The following is a 17,972-nucleotide window of genomic DNA, read 5'->3' on the forward strand; positions in this document are numbered from 1 at the left end:
TTACCCCCTGCATTGCCTGAGAATCTCAAACAGAAGGTTAACTTTGTTGGCAGTGAGCCTATCATAGCTTCTTGAGTTCGGAAGGATCTTATCAACTGAAATCCTGGCAGGTACTCCTCAGAATCACCCAGTGATCTCATCAGGTTTCTTAGCAACCCTTTGAAGGTAACAACTTCAAAACTCACCAAAATGGTGCATGTGACCATAGCCAAGAGGATGGAGGATGGAGCGGACTCTTCACAGAGAGGCCCACATCTATTGAAATGATGGAGCGGACTCTTCCACAGAGAGGCCCACACCTATTGAGATGATGGAGTGGACTCTTCACAGAGAGGCCCACATCTATCGTTTTGAGGATGTTTTATTTCTTAAGCATCTCTTTGTCTGTATCAAAATGTCTTTATTAATCCCCAGCTCTGCACATAAGCGAGCTTGCCCAGAAATTCTTTTTTGGGTCAAAATCACAAATCCCAGTTTTGTTGGAGTTGAGGTCTCAAAAAAATGTTGAGGGGAGCCCTTCAGCCTGCTGAGAGTAATGGTGGGCTCTGTCCTTCCTGCCTCTGTGCTCTGTCCTTCCTGCCTCTGTGCCCTGTCCCCCTGCCCCCAAAAAGAAAACAAAGAAAGAAACCAGACTCTTTTTGGAATGGAGCTTCTATAAGAATAATGGTTTCAGGGTAGAAGGTCAGAGGTTGGGAAAGGAGACATGGGAAAGGGGTTTGTATGAGGTGAGGTTTCAGGGCATCAGGGGATGCTCCAAATAAGGAAGGCTGGAAGAAAAAGGAGCCTTATGCCTATTTTAGTAGATGGTATACTATTATTATGAAATAAAATATATCTAGAATAAAATGAAGACATAAAGGTAGCCAGATAGGAGGTGTGTGTGTGTGTGTGTGTGTGTGTGTGTGAGTGAGTGTGTGTGTGTGTGTGTGTGTGTGTGTGTGTATAATTTTGAGAATAAGGCCTTTAGGCTACACATTTCTTTTTTCTCTCTGAATAGGTTTAAGCACCATTGTATGCACAATCTCAATGTGATTTTATGTGAGCAATGCACAATTGGATTCTTATCTCTGTATTTTAATTTTCTGGCCATGCTCCAGTAGGAATGGCCACTTTTTTTGTTGTTCTTCAAAGACATTTCTCTGCCTGCAGCACTCCCGGAGAACAAGCTTCAGCAAGATTTGGTAGGAAGCAAATCTGAATGGCTCCCTGCTTTAAATAAGCAGATCTTATTTAAAGAAAGATGGCAGAGTCGGGTCCGAGGGTTGTAGGATAAAATGGTGAGAAACCAGAGCGCTTGCTTAGCACTGAGGTCACGGCGAGGCTGAACTTCCTGCCTCGGTGGCTGTGGATGTTGATAATAATTACAACGGTTGAGGAATGTGGCTGGAAGCAGCCGCCCCGTGATGAGCTGGAGAGGAGCCACCGTGAACAGTGTCTGATTAATTAAAACTCTGGTCCTTGTTCAAACCGCCATTCCACTCTAAGGAAGCCAGCCAATGAGATTCTTGAGGACGGTGTAGACGACACGTGGGGCTTGGATGCGGGCTGTGTTCTCTGCCCCTGGCTTCTACCTCCCTCCAAGCATGTTGACTCTGCCAGCTTGCGAAGTGTTAACAAACAAGGAAGAACTGGTGTGAGCAGTTTGTGGAGATGGAAGTTTGTGTGTATCTTACATTCCTTACAGAAAGCTAGCCCAATCGTTCTCCTCAACAGCTCCAGTTCCCTCCAGTCTTTTGGACTCATCTCAATGAGAGAACTTGCCTCCTTAGTCGTGTTCTCAGCACTCGACCTTTATCCCCACTTCGCTCTCTCCCAAGCACCTGAGGCTTCCTGAGGCCCACATGTTAGCTCCACCTCTCTCCACCCGCTCGGATCCTGAAGCATATGGTCTTTACTCCAGAGGACTTTATTTGACAAATACTTATTAGGTGTGTATCACATCGAATGGTCCAAACGAATGGGCTTTTTTTTTCAATGCATAACTTAGACCTAGTGGGGGGGAGACAGACTAGCCGAGCAGAGTGAATGACAGAGGGGCACAGAGGACTTGTGGGGTGTGCTGTGCGCACCTTTGATCCTCGATTAAGAGTCTGAGGCAGGAGGACCATGATGAGTTCAAGGGTAACACCTGGGCCTTTCAAGCCCCAGCCTTGGAAGCCGATTCCCCTCTTTTTTGCTCAATTCTATTATGCCAAGGTCATTCCTGATTTGTGTGGGAGGAGACTGTCCAAAGGTACAAATGCCAAATAGTAAAGCCTACCCTGGGCATTTGTAAAAGCTCTGTCTACATCTATCTGTCCTGCATGTTACAGGTGGAATGCATATGTCCCTCTAAACACTCCTTTGCTAAATAAAGTCCTAGTACCCCTGGGACTGTGTTTGGACTGACATATATAACTAAGTCAAGGCAAGGACCCTAATCCAGCAAGATTAGTGTCCTCATAACAAGAGATGACAGGGAACTAGTTCACATTCTCTCCCTAGCCCTCTTGCTCTCTCCCAACACATAGGACCAGGTCCAGAGCAAGATGTGACAAGAACTCAGCCGTGGTCAACCCCGGGGAGAGCCTCCTCAGCCGTGGTCAACCCCGGGGAGAGCCTCCTCAGCCGTGGTCAACCCTGGGGAGAGCCTCTACTGGAAACTGTATGAACGACATCTTTGACTTTGGCATCGCCCACTCCAGCACCTTAGTAAAACAAGTTGTTGAAGCTTCAGGCCTAAGCTGTGTCACTGCAGCCTGCGTTGACGGATGATGCATTTTATTAAAAAAAAAAAGTCTTTCCTTAGCACTTCCCTTTGTCTGAACTTACTTTTCATTTTTGTTTTTTCTCATGTATATGTGTGTGTGGTGTATAGAATTAAATGTACATTTGCATGTATGTGGACACAAGTGTATGCACATTTGCATCTAGAGTTGCTGGTGGGTGTCTCCCTTGATCTCTCTCAACACTATTTATTGCAACAGGCCTCATGCTGAACCCAGCTTTACTGCTTTGAGCTTCTCTTGCTAGTCAGCCTGCCCTGGGACCCTGCTCCCGAGTGCTGGCATTATGGGCGGCTACACCATGTGTTTTCCAGCATTTGCTTCTCTTCTGGGAATTCCAACTTCAGTCTTCATGCTTATGTAACAAGAGCTTGACCCATCGCTGGGCCTTTGAGCCATCTCCCTGCTCCGTAGCTGGCTTTCCTCTATAGGATTTATGAAACCTGTTGCCTTTCCCTCTTATTGAGAGTCTATTCTCAGACTCTCTCGAGCAGAAGCTCCCCAGGGGCTGGGGAATCAACCCATTGGTCTCCTCTGTAGCTTTGTTTCCACAAACCAATGTCTAGCACATAGGAAGTGCTTGGTTTATTCCTCGAATGAGCAGTGAACAGATGCACATTCGGATTCTGTTATTTCTCTCAATCCACCTTAGTAGCCAGGGTTGCTCTCGCTTTTGGTAAACCTGGTGTTCATTGGATCCCAGAACCATTTCTGAAGTCAAACTCGAAGCAGAGATGCTTTATAAATCCACGCAGGCCCTGTATTAAATGATAACAGGTTATCTGCAAGTTGACACGGTGTAATTTGAGCCCACTTGAGGTAATTCCAAGGTAGCTCTCACCCAGGTAATGAGCCGTTGGCAACCTGAAATTCTTCCTGCTATTTTCTCTGCCTGACGCAAAGCACTCCGTACTTTTGTAAGGAGTGCAGAGAACATGTTTTGACCAATCCTGACAAAACCGCCACATGCGTGTGTTTTCATGTGCACTTGGATAATAAAGGCGAGCAGGGATGGAAATACAAAACACTTGTCATGGATTTTAAGTTTATCATCACAATTATGTATTTGCTTCTACGGTAAAGAGTGAGCTGAGTGTGGTGGCTCACATGTGTAATCTCAGCTCCTGGAGGGGGAGTCAGAGCATTGTTGTGAGTTCAAGGCCACCCTTGGTTATATAATGAATTTCAGGCCTGCTGAAGCTTAATAAATCAACCAACTAACTAAGATAAACCAAAACACAGGAACTGAACAAATAATAAAAGATTAAAAATAAATACAATTAAAGGTTGCAGAGATGACTCAGTGGTGAAGTGCTTGCCACACAAACATGAAGAGTTAGCATCCTCGGGTCCATGTGAAAAAGGCAAGGCACAGTGGCACATGCCCAGACATTGGAGAGGCAGAGACAGGAGAATCCCAAGGGCTTGCTGGCCAACCTGACTAGCTAAATCTATGAGCTTCAGGTTCAGTGAGAGACCCTGTCTTAGAAAACAAAATGAAGGATCTGGCACTGTGGCACATACCTTTAATCCCCACACTTGAGAGGCAGAGACAGGTGGATCTCTGTGTGTTTGAGGCCTGCCTGGTCTACAGAGTGAGTTCTAGGGTAGACATGGCTATAAAGAAAGATCCTGTCTCAAAACAAAACAACCAAAGTAGAAAGGGACTGAGGAAAACACTTGGTATTCATCTTCGGCTTCCATATGTTCCTGTATCCATCACACACACACACACACACACACACACACACACACACACACACACACACACACACACACACACACACGGTGGGGGGGGGGAGAGAGAGAGGAGGGAGGGAGGGAGAATAACTTTGGAATAGACTAGACTCATTCATCCTGTGGTTTGCTTTACTCTGGCAGGATTAGTTCTTTAACCTCCTGGAACCTTGGCTTCCTGCTCTGTAGATAAGAGGTCATAATACACAGTGATTTCAGCCTTAACTCAGGTTGAAAACATCATAGTGTTGGAGTGTTCTGGCCTATTCTAAGAGCCAAGAATACAAGGAAGTTCTGAATGAGAGAGACAAAGTTTGGTCCAAGTTGGCTCTTTGAAGAGGAGTGACCTTGCTATGTAAAGCCCTTTGTCCTCCTGGCAGAAGCGGGGGACAGCTGGGTTGGCTGACGAAGGACATCATTCCACCTGCACAGATGGGTCTCCTGCTAGCTTCTTCTGTCTGGGAGCAGCACAGACAGTTGTTCTGGGCTCTTCTCCCTCTTTGCTTTCATTCAAAGAAGACTCCACTGTAACAATCTTCTCTTTCTACTATCATCCTGTTGAGTGTGGTGTATCTGAAATCTGATCGTGTGTAAGTGGGTGTGCTTGCCTGCGGGACTCAGGACAATCCCGGCTGTTGTTCCTCAGGTACCTTCTACTATTCTTTGCTGAAGGGTCCTTCAGTGGCGTGGATATTTGTCAAGTAGGCTAGGCTAGCAGGCTAGAGATCTCCAGGGATCTATCTGAGATCTCCAGGGATCTATCTGAGATCTCCAGGGATCTATCTGTCTCTGCCTCCCATCTCACTATTGCCCGGGTTACAAAGCATGCTTTGCCTTGCCAGGTTTTTATGTGTGTCCTGGGGATTGAACTCAGGACCTCTTGAGATGTGTTCTAGTTTGTTTTCTGTGGCTGTGATAAACATCATGACCAAAAGTAACTTGGGGAGGAAAGAGTTTGTTTTAGCTTGCAGCTTATAGTCTATCATTGAGACAAACGGAGAAGGCAGGAGCTTGAAGCAGACGCCATGGAGAAACACTGGTTGCTGGGTTGCTCTCCCAGGCTCTTTGCTAACTTCCTTAGCTCAGGCTCACATGCCTAGGGATGGTGCCGCCCACAGTGGGCTCGGCACTCCCACCTCAATTAGCAGTCCAGGAAATGTTCTCAGGCTAATGTGATAGAGACAACTCTTAGATTGAGGTTCTCTTTTCCCAGGGGTGTAACACTAATAACCAAGGTCAGCCATCACACCAGGCAAGGGCTTTGAAGACTACTCAGCCGTCTCCCTAGACCTGGAATTATCCCGATGTATCACTCTCCAATGTCGCTGAGAAGTGGTAATTCTCTCCACTGGAGGAAGACGTGCTGATGTAACTGGGTGACTCTTGGTTGTCTGTTTCCTAAAGGACCTTGGCCATAGTAGGTGCTCAGAGGGTGGGGTGGGGCATTCTTGGTGCTTCTGCCTTCCCTCCCTCTGTGGTGACGTGGACATGGTCATTAATCTCACTTCCACCTGGGCTTGCTCAGGGCTTCTGGGCACGCTTCTGTAGAAACTCCAGGATTCCTGCTGAGGTCCTTCAGAATTCGAGGAATCAATACACTCTCAACCAACAGGCTGCTGGGAGCCATGGAGGATAAATTAATCACAGTGTGTGTGAGTGATCTTATTTCATGTAATGTATGTACCATGTGTGTATGTGTGCATATTTTAGTTACTTTTCTGTTGTTATGTGTGTAATATTATTTCATGTAATATATGCATCATGTGTGTATGTATGTATATTTTAGTTACTTTTCTGTTGTTGTTGTGTGTAATATTGTTTCATGGTAATATAAGTACCATGTGTGTATGTATCTATATATTACTTACTTTCCTGTTGCTGTCATCAAACGACATCACCAAGGCAAGTGTAGAAGAAAGCGTATTCTGGCTTCTGGTTCCAGCTGGAGCAGAGTTCATGATGGTGAAGGGAGGCAGGGCAGCAGGAACGAGAAGCTGAGAGCTCACATCTTAAGCCACAGGTAAGAACCCGAAAGAGTACATTAGAAGTGGGGCAAGTTAAGATCCTGAGCCCACCCCCACTGATGCACTTCCTCCTAACCTGCCCCAAATAATGCCACCAACTGGGAAGCAAAACCTCAAATGCCCAAGACTATAGGGGACAGTCCTCAAACTACTACTTGGTGTGTGTGTGTCTGTGTGTGTGTGTGTATATGTATGTTCTGTCTATATGTATGTGTGTGTCTATGTGTGTGTATGTGTGTCTATGTGTATGTGTGTATGTATGTTGTGTTTATGTGTATGTGTGTGTCTATGTGTGTGTGTCTATGTGTATGTGTGTCTATGTGTGTGTCTATGTATGTTCTGTCTATGTGTGTGTGTCTATGTGTGTGTATGTGTGTATGCATGTTGTGTTTATGTGTATGTGTGTGTCTATGTGTGTGTGTCTATGTGTATGTGTGTCTATGTGTGTGTCTATGTATGTTCTGTCTATGTGTGTGTCTATGTGTGTGTATGTATATGTATGTTCTGTCTATATGTATGCGTGTGTCTATGTGTGTGTATGTGTGTCTATGTGTATGTGTGTGTATGTATGTTGTGTTTATGTGTATGTGTGTGTGTCTATGTGTGTGTGTCTATGTGTATGTGTGTCTATGTATGTTCTGTCTATGTGTGTGTGTGTCTATGTATGTGTATGTGTGTCTATGTGTGTGTGTCTATGTATGTGTATGTGTGTCTATGTGTGTGTGTATATGTATGTTCTGTCTATATGTATGTGTGTGTCTATGTGTGTGTATGTGTGTCTATGTGTATGTGTGTTTGTATGTTGTGTTTATGTGTATGTGTGTATCTGTGTGTGTCTATGTGTATGTGTGTGTATGTGTGTGTGTATGCCTATGTATGAGTATATGTATGTGTGTGTATGAATGCATGTGTGTGTGTCTATGTGTGTATGTCTATGTGTGTGTATATGTATGTTGTGTCTATGTGTATGTGTGTGTCTATGTGTGTGTCTGTGTCTATGTATGTGTGTCTATGTGTGTGTCTATGTATGCGTGTATATGTACATGTGAGTGTGTGTGCGCAAGTGTCCATTTTTTCCCGATAGGGTTCATTATAGCTTAGACTGGCCCCCTGAACTTCTGGCCCTCCCACTTTCACTTTCAGGGTACTGGGATTACAAATGTGCATCACTATGTAATATTTATGCCAGGGATTGAGCTCAGGACTCTGCATGTTAGTCAAGCACTCTATCAACTGAGCTGCATCGCCTGGTGATTCTGCTGGGCTCAGACAGTTCTAATCAAACCAGAACAGAAACGGGGATTCAGCAGGCAGAGCAATAAAACCAGAAAGCTGGTTGGGAGGGGTTGAGGACATTGCTCAGTAGGAGAGAGCTTGCTTAGCATGTAGGAGGCTGTGGGTTCAATTCCTGAAACTGCACATACAAGAAAAAGGAAATGCCTGGACTCCCTATTGCTGGCCTTTCTCCTGTCCTAAGATAGTTGTATGTATGGCCTAGCTCCTGTTCTAAGGCAGTTGTATGTGTGGCCTCGCTCCTGTCCTCAGATGTTGTATGTGTGGCCTCGCTCCTGTCCTAAGATGGTTGTATGTGTGGCCTCGCTCCTGTTCTAAGGCAGTTGTGTGTCTGGCCTCGCTCTTGTCCTAAGATGTTGTATGTGTGGACTCGCTCTCCGTGTGACCATGCTTTACTCTCTGTCCATGTCTGCCCTATGCACCCCATCCCCTTTCCTTCTTCACTTTATATGAGCTTGACAGACTTTTCATAGCTCCTAAAATCCGTTAGCACATAGTACCAAGAGGAAAGGTTTTAGACTTAATTGACCTTGGAAATACCATCATTACATTTAATTGTCTTGGACTTGGGGGAACTGATAGAGTTCCCATCCTTAGCATGCAGGTCCAGATGCTTGCCCCTCATCTAAGCTCAGCCTAAAGCAAGCCTCACATCTCTTGGATGGAGACGCAACTGTTCTCTCTTAAATGACAAAGTTGTAGTCTATTTCCTTTGCCCACATTATGTGTTTGGCATCTGTTGAAGGTAGTGGCTTTGCAAAGTGACTTCTCTGGAAATGGGACATGTGACTAAAGCTAGCAATCCCGGGCTTGCACGTCTGCAGAGTTGTAACTTTACCCTATGCATGGCTAAACCTTTGAATCAGCTTTGCCGCTCCCTGGGCGGCTTCCCACACTCACTGTGCCTGCCTGGCGTTCACAGACATTTCAGTGTGTGGCCTCGTCATAGCAGCAAATGCTCTGTGGTTTCTCTTTGAACCCCGTCACCCTGGTTCCCTGAAACCTCAACTTGGTTTTGTGTACAGATGTTGCAGGAAGTGTGCGAGCTGTGACAAAAGAGCTTGGGTCATCCCATTCACGGGGCCTCCTCATTTGCTAACTGGTCCCGTCCTTCATTCTTCCCGCCTACATTCTGCTACTGCCCCTTGGTTGCTTTAAATAGACACTGTGAAAAATCCAGACAGTGTACTGACAGATGAATGAGGGCTGGCCTTGGTCTGAGGAGTTTCTCTTGGCTGTGCACAGCAGTCGGTACATTACTGGTCACAGTGCTGAGTGTAACTAACTGTTGAGCGCTCAGCCCCAGATCAGACATCTTTACCACAACCTCCAAGACTCAGGGAATGCTGTGGAAGGAAGATGGGGCAGAGAGAATGTAAGAGTTGGAGGATGGGATTTCTTCCAAATGACGGCTTCTGGACATGATGCAACTGGTGGGTGTGTGAACTTGCCGCAAGTGTGCAAGACCTGCGTGAGCTCGAGCTCATCAACATTCTGTCATGATGGGGGAGGGGCTTACAAGAACTCATCCCTAGCTGAGGAACTAACTGATGGTTGATGTTTACTGGGGTCCAGGAGTCATTTTATCTCAGTAATGTAGCCACTGATAAGTCACCCGCTCGTCAGCAAATACCCCTAACTCACGGAGACAGCTCTAATTAAACTCAGGGCAGCATCTAAGCTAATTCTTCCCTGAAGCCATCTTGTCCCCCCCAACTCTCTTTTTTATTACTTCTCAAGATAGCCTACATGTATGTAGGCAGGCTAATAGCCATCCTGTGCTATGCTGTGGTGCAGATGGTGCAGCAAGCAGACTGCTCTGCACCACTCCCTTAGGATCTAGCTGGCAAATGATGCCCTGGAAGGGTACATCTGCCTCACCCTGAAGCCTGCAAAGCACTTTGCCTCCCTGATGCATGCTGACTTGTTTGAGCTTAACTGATGTGCCCAGGGGTTACTTCTAAACAGCGTGAGAACAAACAGCGCAGCATGGAATAGCCTTGTATACATCCAGGAAGGGGAGGACGTGCCAGCGTATGTGCTGCATGGAGTTGGAGAAGTCAGAGTACCTGTTCAGAAGAAAAGCCATAGAAGCTGGAGCCAGCTTGTACAAACTCAGAGGGACTTGGTCTACGTCTCCTCCTAGGCGCAAGAGCAGCGCTGGCTTGGCCACAGTGGGAGCTTTTACTTCATGGAGAGCTGTCAACAGCAGGGTGTGGGCCTTCACATGCTGCACTGGTAAACTTTCTGTTTCCGTGTTAGAAAAGAAGAGAGGAGAAGAGAAAATAAGAGAAAAGAAAAGAAGAGAGAAGAAAAAAAACCCTTGACCTCCAGAAGGGAGGATGTATTTGGGACCATGGTTCCAGAGGGATGGGTAGGAGTCCACCATGGTGGGGAAATGGTGGCCATGGCAACGAGAACAGGATGCTGGCAGCTTACCCCTTTACTGAGAGCACTGAGCAGATAAAGAACTGGAAATACCATGAGACCGTAAACTCTCAGCTTATCCCCGTGGCACATTTCCTCCTGCAAGGCTGCACCGCCTAAAGCAGAGACTGAGAGGGGTGGGGGAGGGAGAGCACTAACTAGGAATGACACCCAGTGTCACATCTCTTCCACCAAGATTGTGCCTCCTAATCCTTTCCAAATAGTTCCTAAAACTATGGACCCAGTATTCAAATATATGAACCTATGGGGGCCTTTCTCATTGAAACCACTATAGTATGCATGTATATCTGTTTGTGTGTATGTGCGCGTGTGTAAACCTGAGTATGCAGGCCAGAGGTCAATTCCAGTTGTCTTAATTGCTCTTCATCTTATTTTTTTTTTTTGTTTGTCAGTTGGATCTTTCTTCTTCCCCTCTTCCTCCTCTTTCTCCCCCTCTTCTTCATCCTTTCTTTCTTTTCTTTCCTTTTTTTTTTTTTTTTGAGTCAAGGTCTCATTATCCCAGGTTGGCCTTGAACTTACTGTGTAGCCACGGTGTCCTTGGCTAGCTGATCCTTCTGCCTTCACTGTCTGGGAGCTAGGATTACAGGTGTGTACACCGGCACTGGGCTCACGAGGTGCTGGTGGTTAAAGCAAGAGCTTTGCACATGCTAGGCAAGCATTCTACCCATCGAGCTACATTTGCAAGCTTGCCCAAGAGCTTCCTTAGAAGAGTTCATGAATGTGTAGATCCTGACTTTGCCACAGATCCCACTGTCTGGAGTGTAGCAGTAGAAAATAACTCAAGAACAGGAGCCTCTAAGAAGGAGTGAGCTCCTAACCTCACTTGTCACGCGTTTGCCAGACTCCAGATACCTGCTTATCTGGGCAGGACCCTACTTTGATTTTATTTTTTTGAGCTTAGTGAAAACTTCATTGCCAAGAGCCTGAAGCTGAAGCAGGCCAAGAGTCTCACTTGCCCTTCGTCCCTGACTGAGACAAGAGAAAGATGCCCTCCCTACAGCCGGCGTCTAGTGGGAAAACAGAAGCTGCTCCAAGCTCTTGGAGGGGCAGCTGCGTCTGGTGTTGGTGGAACGGGAGCAGAGGAAACTAAGGTCAGACTTCCCAGCATTTGTAACTGCAGAAGTTGCCACCACCTTTGTGTGGGAGAGAACACAGGGGCAGAGACGCTCTTCATGGTGTGTAGCCCGAGCCCAAGCCAGGCTGGCAGACTGGCAGAGGGCCAGCGGCAGCCTCCACTTGGCCCAGCTCTCGGCCTCTGCCTCTGCCATCACCGACGGAGGTTACTCAGGCTCTCAAGACTGAGAATCTACAGAGAAAGGCCTCTTTCCCTCTTCCCACCTTCAAAAGCCTCGTGAGAGCGGCCACAGGTCAGCAAGGCCAGGCAGAAGGCAAGTCAGAAATGTAGTTTTCAGGCTGGTGGTAGAGGGCAAGGACACCAGCTGAGAGGAAACTGCCCGTCACTTCATGCCCAGCCTTCTGTTCCCTTCTGATGATAAAAATCAAAAGACTCCCAAGACTTCAGAGTCAGTGGGAGATAAGATAGATGTAGTGGGGTGGGTGCACAAGGGGAAGGCTCAGAGCTAGAGGGACAATGAAGGGGGCTTGGAAAAGGGCTTTCTCTGGACTGGAGAGAATCCTTCTAAGAGCATCTGGGAAATCCCCTTCCAGGGCTCGGTGTTACTTATTGCACTTCCCAGCAAGGAAGAAATTAAAGGGCCTCTCCTTCCTATCTCTTCTTGAGAACACTGATAGATCTGTACCGCTCTAAGGCTCATGGAAAAATGTACGACGGTCCAGGTGCAGGAATGACAATTTCCAAGCCAAGCAGGTTGGAGCTGGCAAGGTGCAGACCTTGTGGGTTTATTCCTGCTTGGTTGCAAAATGCTGCGATCTCCTGGGACAGCCCCAGAGACCTTGGTATTTGTTACTTAAGAGGCAAAGACACAGTTGGTTAACCCCATCTGCTTTGAAGACACAGGGAAAATCGGTCTCAGGTTCTGTGTAAACTCTGTTCATGCCTGGGCCTCTACCCTAGGCCAATGTTGGTTCAGGGGATTTTAAGCTCTGTTGTAAGCAAGAAGATTAAAAACCTTAGTTTGTTACCTTTCTTTCTTTCTGTGCATATCTATGTGCCTACGTGTGCACATGTGGAGGCCAGAGGGTGAATTTGGAAACTCTTCCTCTACGTAGAAAATATCTCTGAGATAACGGTTACTATGGCTGGCTAGGGAACCACCGGCATCCCCCTGTCTCCCAACAACTCACTGGTGCTGAGCTTGTGGCCACGCCCCGTCCTCAGCTTTTTTATGGGTGCTAGGGATCTGAACTCAGGTACTCACGCTAATGCAGCAAGCACTTTACTGGCTGAGGTGTCTCCGTAGCTCCCGGACCCCACTGTATTTCTTTGCTATTGCTGTTGTAATATTGTCATAAATGTGGAGGCTCAAAAAATGACATGTATTCATCATTTTATTGTTCTGGGAAGGTAGCCCCAACACTAGAACTACCAATGCCAACACCCCCACATGGGATACACATACACACTCATACACATACTCTCTCTCACACACACACACACACATACACATACACACACTCTCTCACACACACATACACACACACACACACACACACACACACACACACACACACACAAAATCAAATTGACACAAGCTATCCAGGAGAAGGGAACATCAATGAAGAAAATGCTCTCATTGTATTGTCCTGTAGACAAATCGATAGGGCATTTCTTAGTTAAGGATTGATGTGGGAGGACCCGGTGTACGGGGTATAGCCATCTCTGGGTATCATTAAACAGCAGACCGAGGAGGCCATAAGAACAAGCCAATACCCAGCAGTCCTCCATGGCTTCTGCATCAATTCCTACCTCCAGGTTCCTGCCCGACTTCCCCCAGTGATGAATTGGGACCTGAAAGCATAAAGCAAAATAACCCTTCTCATGCCCAGGTGGACCTTGGTCAGCATTTTATCACAGCAGCAGAAGCAAACCAACACCATAGCCCGGTCACTGCAGAGCTTGCCAGCATTTCTCTGCCCTCTGAAGGTCTGTGGTGAGACTCTGGGTAGAGGGGTTTGATCAATGCCAAGGTTATTCTCACTGAATAACCTAAGTAACGGAATAAGCTAAGACTCCCTGAGATCTCCTGTCCTGGAGTCCTCCTTGGCATTCAAATGCTACTCCCTGGTCAATTTTGTGTTTTGGGGAGTGAGCAGGGCGCAGGACGTAGCAACACAATCAAACCCCAGCAGGGTAACTGTAAGCCTGAGCTCAAGCTGGCATTTTCTTTCTTTTTTAATAGAGATTTTATTTCCTTTATTGAGAAACTTAAGTCTTGGGTACATCAAAAACAATTTCTGGAATGGGAAAAAGAAACAAGCAAAAAACAGAATCCTCAACGGAAAAAAAAGTTATCCTCACCTGGGGCCACAAAAGAAGCCAGAGAATATATTCTTATAATTAAAAAAATTTAGGTGCTTCAGAACTGACCTTTTGATACAAAATGACCTATTTGAATTTGCAACTTGGTTCTTGGTGTGGAGGTCCACAGACAAACTAGGACATCTTCGGATCTTAGCTGGATGCCATGAGGGGCCATTTGGCTTCTGACTCTTTTTTCTTGTCTAAGAGGTAGCAGTAGCAACAGTGCCCACCTTCTGGGAGCTTCTTTCTTGGCACGATGAGCCTGCAGGACTGTCACAGCTTCATCTCAAGCTTATATTATCAGTGTAGTCTGTGTCAGACCACATCCTAACTGCGGCTACTACACTTGACAATGCAATAGGTAAGAACCGAAGTATATTTTACACATCACATGTACTATATGTGTGCTAACCTGTACCCAGTGTCCCTTACACTTAATTCTGAGTACTCATTACATTATAGACACCCATAAGTTTATAGAGCTGTTTGCTTGCTCATGTTGGGATCCGAAAGGCAATGCAGGGCTCTGTCGATGGCTCAGTGCTTACCATGGGGACCTGGGTTTGATCCCCAAATCTGTGGAAACAAGCCAAACGTGGTGATGCATGCTTGTTATCCCAGCACCGGGAGATAAAGACAGGCAGAGCTCTGGGAATGCAGAGCAGGCATCATGCTGTACTTGGTGTGTGGAGACTGACTCCACAGCTTCCCCCTGATCTCCACAGACAGATCTACACATGCTTCTCCACACATAACCCATACCTGTACACACACATACATGCGCACACATATGTGCACATACACACAAACACACATATCACATCACGTACCACACAGCACCCACACCACATCACATACCACACAGCATACACATACTACATACCACATGTATACTACACACCACACACAGCACACATACACACACACACACATACACACACACACACACACACACACAAAGTTAAAAAGATTTAAAACAGAGAGGAAATTATTCAGTGTTTTCCTGTGTTCTTCACTTGGCTGGTTTAATCTGACACCTATGCCATTCTCTCTTTGGCTGGGTCGGCAAGGAGACAATGTCTCATGTAAACTAAGTCTGCCAATTTTGAGGTACATCATGATTTTATCTACAGACTATACCATGCCCATTTTCATCATATCTCATTCAGAGCTCTTGCCATCCCGGGAGCCCTGTTTCAAGATGGCTGCTTCCCGGGAAGAGGCTGTTATTTCTGGGTTGAGATTAGATTTCTCTGGAACTATGTCTCTGCAGGCTTTCACTGCATCGGCGTTGTTCCCTGTGTCTGGGTGGGCAGAAGCTGCCACTGGCTTAGCACGCATTTCAAATCATGGAGATCTCTATCTTGCTAATTACAAAGCCCGGTTTTCTAGAATAAAAGCCGGTGATTATAGGAGCCAAGTGGAGAATTAGGACTCGGGATAAAATTTAACAGTCTATAATAACAGGAAGTTACAACATTGTCTCCTCCGTATCTTTTAGAGATGAGTGAATGGGCCTAGCAAGAAGAAAAGAAAGGATACTGGTTTTCCCAGGATAGAGTTAGGTGGAGAGGATTTGCTGATTTTTTTTTTAAACATATGCATGTCTGTATCTCTGTGTGTGGGCACATGTGTGCCATATCCCACGTGTGCATGTGTAGAGGTCAAAAGGCAGTGTTAAAGATTGGTTCTTTCATGTTGTTTGACAGGTCACTATTAGTCCTCTGCGTGTACTGAGCTAGGGACCCCAGAGCTTCAGAGACTTTTCTGTGTCTATTCACTCTTGTCCCATCTGGTCACAGGAACAGCGCAATTACAGACCCACACCCCTCCTTCGGCTTCTCATGGGTTCTGGGGATCTGAACTCTGATCCTGTCACCCACGCAGCAAGTGCTCTTCCCACTGCCAGCCCCTCTTCCCTGGCTCTTAATGCTCTGTGATAGCTTCCTGTAAGGTGGGGTGTCCGTAGGTCCATCCCCACTTCAGCTTAGCACATAGCACCGAAGGTGTGCGCTTGTTCCCTGGCTAAGGTGTTGATAGAGCCAAGATTGGTTTCTTGTCCCTGGTAAGGAGAAAGCTGTTACATGTCAGGGGGACCCCCGTGGGATTCGGGGCTCACACTCGATATTCGGTGTGACGTGATGTGGAAGGTTTGTGCTGGTTGGAGTTTGTTTTTCTAAACCATAACCAAAAAAAAAAAAATGTATCACCTTTTATGACTTTTATGTGGCTGGGACTTGCAGGAGCAGCCGCCTCCCCGCCCCCACCTCCCATCCTGTAAATGGAGCAACTGGATTGAGAAACCGGATCAACAGCTGAAGGCATTTGGTGGCAGAGGTGATCTTGTCAAGGGTGAGTTGTTTCTCCTCTTCCCAGGATGCTTTGAGGCTTTTTCATCCTCCACTTCCTGCACCCACATGGGCTGTTTTTGTCAGAGTGATCGGAGAGCATGCATGGATCTTATTCCAGCCCATTTCACACAGGATTGGTAGTCTGGGCTCAACACGGAGAGCTTCTTGAGACTCTCCCGGGCTAGCAGTGAGGAGTCCAAATGGCGGCCCCTGGCCTAGTGCTGTCATGCTTGCTCCTGGGCTTTGGTGGTGTCAGCAAGAGGGCATGGATTTGCTTTGTGACCATCTCTTCGAAGAAGAGGCCAGATCCCTTGGATGGTGTCTTAGTTAGGATTTTACTGCAGTGAACAGACACCATGATCAAGGCAACTCTTGCAAGAACAACATTAAATTGGGGCTGGTTTTTAGGCTCAGAGGTTCAGTCCATTATCATCAAGGTGGGACCACGGAAATATATAGGCAGGCATGGTGCAGGCAGAGCTGAGAGTTCTACACCTTCATCTGAAGGCTGCTAGTGGAAGACTGGCTTCCAGGCAGCTAAGGCGAGGGTCTTAAGCCCACGCCCACAGTGACACATCTATTTTAACAAGACCGCACCTTCTAATAGTGCCACCCGTTGGGCCAAGCCTATACAAAACTTCACAGATGGGAATAAGTTCTCTCATAGAGTCAGGCTCCTTGAGGGTTGGCCCTGGGATGAGGTCTCATGTGTACAAGGGTTCATAGGAAGTATTCCTGTGGGGACACATTATTTAGTGGAGTTGTGACAATCAGAGCCTGAACTCTGGGAACTCTAACAAGCTAGGCTGGACATTCACTTAACCACACAAGTCATTGTGAAAAAGCGGAATAGTTCACCATGGTCCTTTTGGGAAGAGGAACAAAAAGATGACTTCTCCACTTCTCGCCTCTTGAGATGAGGTTTAGGTTGAAATAAAGGGAGAGAGGAATTACTAAGCAGTTCTGCTCCAGGTGTGGTTCCGCCCATCACTGACCCACCACTGTCCGGACTTCGGTCTCCCCAGCAAGGAGGTCTGAAAACCTTAGAAATGTGTGCAATCTCTTCCTGGGTGAGGAGCACCCTCCCCCCCATGTTAGCACCAGCCATCAGCTCTCTCTTCCCTCGGCAGGAGACTCCTGGTGAAATGCCAATTCCTCTGAGTCTGTGAGGACATTCTTGGTTGTAAACTTGACTACATCTGGAACAAGCTGAAACTGGAACATCTGGGTACACCTGTGAGGGATTTTTCTTGATTGAATCGTTTGACTTGGGAAGACACACCCTAAATCTAGATTTTTTTTTTTTTTTTTTTTTTTTTTTTGAGGTGAGAAGATCCAACTTCGATCTGGGCCATGCCTTCTGGCGGCAGCCTGCATAAAAAGCACAGAGGAAGGACGCCTTTGCTCGTTGCCTGTCTGCCCTCACTCTCCCTGGCAAGTTCATTCCTTCACTGGCATTAGAGCCTACTTGGTTGAGATTCTGTCATACACTGAAGACCAGATGAGACATCCAGCCTCATGGATTGAACAACTACTGAATTTTTTGACTTTCCATTAGTAGACAGCCATTGTTGGACTAGCCTGACCACAGCCTATAAACCACTCTAATAAATCACACGTGCGCACGCATGCGCGCGCGCGCGCGCGCACACACACACACACACACACACACACACACACACACACACATACACACACACAGAGGCTACTTTTCTTTTTATTTTATTTTATTAGATACTTTATTTACATGTCATTTGATTTCTCCTTTCCCAGTTTCCCCTCCAAAAAACAAACTAACAAACAAACAAAAACAACAAGAACAAACCCCTGTTGCCTCCCCTCTTCCCATGCCTGCCACCCCACCCTCTCCCACTTATTGGCCCTGACATTCCCCTACACTGGGGCACAGAAC

The 17,972-nt window shown here is 46.6% G+C and overlaps 1 long non-coding RNA gene across 1 annotated transcript; it reads left to right on the forward strand.

The window, feature by feature from the left end:
- Positions 1-5,862: 5,862 nt before the first annotated feature.
- LOC116073380 lies at positions 5,863-17,509 on the forward strand. Its single transcript, XR_004111782.1, has 5 exons — positions 5,863-5,919; positions 6,028-6,154; positions 6,445-6,522; positions 15,953-16,061; positions 17,386-17,509. It is a non-coding gene; the product is annotated as an uncharacterized LOC116073380 (long non-coding RNA).
- The last annotated feature ends 463 nt before the right edge of the window (positions 17,510-17,972 follow it).

This window comes from Mastomys coucha, unplaced genomic scaffold (genome assembly GCF_008632895.1).
Source record: "Mastomys coucha isolate ucsf_1 unplaced genomic scaffold, UCSF_Mcou_1 pScaffold23, whole genome shotgun sequence".
Lineage (NCBI taxonomy): Eukaryota > Metazoa > Chordata > Mammalia > Rodentia > Muridae > Mastomys > Mastomys coucha.